Source organism: Rutidosis leptorrhynchoides, chromosome 1 (genome assembly GCF_046630445.1).
Source record: "Rutidosis leptorrhynchoides isolate AG116_Rl617_1_P2 chromosome 1, CSIRO_AGI_Rlap_v1, whole genome shotgun sequence".
In the NCBI taxonomy this organism is placed as follows: Eukaryota; Viridiplantae; Streptophyta; class Magnoliopsida; order Asterales; family Asteraceae; genus Rutidosis; species Rutidosis leptorrhynchoides.
The window spans coordinates 278,414,355-278,418,872 of NC_092333.1; the positions used below are offsets into that span (position 1 = coordinate 278,414,355).

Genomic DNA, 4,518 nt, shown 5'->3' on the forward strand with positions numbered 1-4,518 from the left:
TCCGAGACCCTGATCAATTAATCATTCCTCCGGAACCGCCAATCATTCAAACAGAGATTGTTGAGGAAGAAACCATTAAATCAGAAACCTCTAGTGATTCAGATACAACACTTCCAATCATGGAAAATCTAGAACCTCTAAGTATGGAAGACCGAATGAGAGCTACACGCACGGGCCAAGGTCACGCCATTATTAAGCCAGAAGTTAATGCTCCAGATTATGAAATTAAAGGACAAATCCTACACATGGTAACTAATCAATGCCAATTCGGTGGTACGGCAAAAGAAGATCCAAACGAACATCTTCGAACCTTTAATAGGATCTGTACTCTATTTAAAATCAGAGAAGTGGAAGATGAGCAAATTTATCTCATGTTATTTCCCTGGACTTTAAAGGGAGAAGCCAAAGATTGGTTAGAATCGTTACCTGAAGGGGCGATTGACACATGGGATGTCTTAGTTGAAAAATTTCTTCAAAGATTCTTTCCGGCATCTAAAGCCGTGAGACTTCAAGGAGAAATTGTTACGTTCACACAAAAGCCAAATGAAACATTATATGAGGCGTGGACAAGATTCGGAAGGATGTTGAGAGGATGTCCTCAACACGGTTTAGACACTTACCAAATAGTACAAATATTCTACCAAGGTGTCAACGTTGCTACACGAAAAGACATCGACATAACAGCCGGTGGATCCATTATGAAGAAAACCGCAACTGAAGCTTACAAAATTATTGATAACACAGCCTCCCACTCACATGAGTGGCATCAAGAAAAAGATATCTTTCGATCATCTAAAGCGGCTAGAGCCGATTCTAGCCATGACTTTGATTCTGTTTCCGCAAAAATAGATGCTTTCGAAAGACGAATGGAAAAGATGAATAAAGATATTCACGCAATACGAATCATTTGTGAGCAATGCGGTGGACCACACTTATTGAAAGATTGTCACATTGAACTAACGATGGAACAACGAGAGAATGTTTCCTATATGAACCAAAGGCCGGGAAATAATTATCAAAATAATTATCAACCGCCAAAGCTAAACTTTAATCGAAATCAAAACATTCTTTACAATCCAAAAGGACCCGAAAATAACTGGTATAACCAACAAGGTCCGAATAACCAACCAACTCAAAACAACACTTTCAATCAACAAAGACCTGGCTTATATAAACCACAACAACAAACTGAAGAGAAAAAGTCAAATATGGAAGACGTGGTATTCAAGCTAGTTGAATCTCAAACACAATTTATTCAAGATAATCGGCATTACTATGCTGACTAGAGGCCAATTGAAAACCAACCTAGATCAAGAACACAATCACTTACAATTCCTAAGCTAGTTGTCTAGATCACCCAAGGTGTTGAAGCACATATTGATTCACTTCTCGAATCACTAAGAGAGCTACATAACATATGTAATCAAAGTCAAGCCTAAAACAAACTCATAGAAATGGATCTTTAGCTAACTCAACAACACATGATCATGTAATTCATTCAAACAACAATAATCAATTGATTTGGGGCAAACACTAGCATTAGAGATTCATAGATAAGCAGACACAAGAGATTTAGCCAATCATAGCTAAAATTAAACTAATAATAAGCATAGAAATGTAAATCATCATCATCTTCAAGTTATTCAAGTAATCAATGCAAAATATGAAAAGTAAAGTGAAGATTACAACCCAAAATGTAAAGAAGATGAAGATCTAAGCTAAACAATGATGAATCTTGAGCTAGCTTCCTTGAATCCACCCTTAAACACTAATGGATGATGAAATTAGGGTTTTGTATGTGAAATTAGGACCTTAAGCAGCTGCTCTCTAAAGATGCATATGAAAAATGACTTAATCTCGTTCCTTTTATAGTGCTGAAATCTGGGCTGAAACAGCGACAGGAGCGCCGCTTTTGGGCAGGAGCGGCGCTTTTGGCTTTAATGAGGAGCGGCGCTTTTGATCAGGAACGCCGCTTTTAGCTCTAAACAGGGATGACGCTTTTGTTGAGGAGCGAAACTTTTGGTTGAATAGGAGCCACGCTTTTCACTGTAGGGACGACGATTCTACTCACTGGAGGAAAATGGAGCTGAAATGTGCATGAGAACGTCGCTTTTTCAGTTAGTGCGGCGCTTTTGGCTCACATGAGAGGCGCTCTTGATTGAGGAGCGGCTCTTTTGATGCTGATTCTGCACTTTCCATTTCCTTAGCCAATTTTGCCCAAGATTTGGTCAATTTTACACCAAATCCAAATTTACCATTTAGCTCAATAGCACATAAAATAGGCTCCAAGATAGTCATAAACCGAGGAAAGTGAGGTGGATATCGTGAAATAAAATATATATATAAATGGAGCAATATCAGAGGCGCAAGGTCGCAAGGTCAAATTATCTACCTTGCGCCTGCAGAAAATACAGTTTTTTACTATATATACAATTTACAACATATACAGTTTTAAATACAACTTACAGTTTTAAATATAACCTCATTTACCAACTTTTTCTTTCGGTGGGCTTGGTGGTGGCATTTCCTGGGTATCAAATCGTGCACAAAAGAAGGTCTTGGCCATTCTCAGTTTGTAGTCGTCTGCAGCCTTTTTAGGATCTCCAATGTTGGGAATTTCATCCCACCCAATGATCACCCTCTCCATATGGATGCACACCCAAACACCACAGTCCCCATTACCACCACTCTGCACTGGCACGACTGGTGCTGCCTCGGTCATGAACTCTATACTCTCCTTGTTTTCCAAGTAATCGACAATTTGGAAGTCTTGATTTTGGTTAAAGTAGTCAATTGCTTTCAAGTATATAGGCAATTGATCTCCCAGATCTTTGGTGAGCTTGGCCAATTCTTAGTCTGCAATACCGGGTAAACTATCATACACCCATATCTTCTGGTCTTCCAAGGTCAACACAAGGAGAATAAAGTGATCAGCATCTAAAAAGTGAACGGGGATCAAAATCTGCAAAATTAAACACAATATTAGTCAAACTGAGATAGCCGCAAGGACGCAAGAACATACCTTGTGCTAGGCGCAAGATACCCTTGCGCCTTACCACTACAAACAGCGCAAGCCAGCTTGCTCCCATTCACAAAACCAGGCGCAAGGCTGCAAGACCAGACTTTGTGCCTGATTTATACACATAGCGCAAGCAGGCTTACTACCAGGTCAAACACCATGCACAAGGGCTCAAGGAACACCTTGCACCTGGTCTTAACCATCAAGCGCAAGGTCGCAAGACTGAACCTTGCGCCTGTTCCAGGACATCACAATCTTAAAATATAAAGGGGGAATTAAAACAGGCCTTATCACAATAGGACCAAGATGGATATAGCTCATCACTACCATCCCCTAGTCCAATCCGATACATATAATCAGGAGGATTCTCCTTTGTGATGGCTACTTCTCCATTTTTCTCCGCTTCTTTCCGTTTCTCTACCTCCTTTTGTGTATCATCATAAAAAGACCCTGGAAGCCCATAAAGGAAACCTAATGGCATCACAGTCCATTGAGACCTACAAGCAAACGAGTCTATCGGGAAAACATGAGTGTAATACTGGCTTGCTCGGGGGAGAACCCTCTGACGATATCTCAACATAAGTGTAGCTCATCCATCAATATGTTAGACATTAACTGAGTTTTTCAAGAATTAAAAAAATAAAGAAGAAACTTACTAAGTTTTCTAAGTAACTAGAATATTCAAGACCAAGTAACCTGATCCAAAACTTAGGTGTGAGGTATATAAATTGTTCATTCTGATAAATGAAAATGCACCGCGTTTCTTGCTTATTTTCTGCTATACTCTTCGGATCTTTTGAAGGGCCAACGTGCTTTCTACCATCTCTCCAAGCAGTTGGTGGTGGTGGTTATAGAGTTCCTTGATCATTTACTAGTTTGTCTACCATCGACGAAACTTCCTCATCATTAACCCAATCCTTTTGTGACCTTTTACGCTTTTTCACAATCGGAGCCTTATCAACAATAGTTTCTTGAACATTAGGGTGAGACTCTACTTTTTCTTGTTCTTCAGTATCTAGATTAACTACCTCTTCAGCCTCAGACACCTTCACCCTTTTCACTTTCTTAGCAACATCATCTGACAGCTTTGATAACAAAGAGTCAGTCAATATGGCGCAAGGGCGCAAGGTACATCTTGCGCCTAACGCAAAGACGCAAACTAGGCCTTGCGGCACACTTTTTAACTAAGCACAAAGACGCAAGTATAGAACTTGCGCCACATTCGTCACCGAGGTGCAAGGTCGCAGGATTTTACCTTGCGCCTTGTTGGTCAAGCATGTACAAGGCCGCAAGATATGACCTTGAGCCTAATTTTTTTTAAACAAAATTAGCCTGTTAAGTTACAAAAAATAATATAAAAAATTGCAAGTAAAAAATAAAAAAAACTGTAGTTACAGGCTTACCTTCTTGATTGGTCTTTTGTAGCCCGGTGTTGTGAAAGGGGAGCTTAGTACACGTGTTGGTTTGTCGATCTCTCATTCCACGTCTGATCCGTGGAG

General features: G+C 40.0%; 1 non-coding gene across 1 annotated transcript; it reads right to left on the bottom strand.

Annotated features, from left to right (window-relative positions):
* Nucleotides 1-503: 503 nt before the first annotated feature.
* On the bottom strand, nucleotides 504-610 carry LOC139887307 (small nucleolar RNA R71). Its single transcript, XR_011773143.1, has one exon. It is a non-coding gene; the product is annotated as a small nucleolar RNA R71 (small nucleolar RNA).
* Between the last annotated feature and the right edge of the window lie 3,908 nt (nucleotides 611-4,518).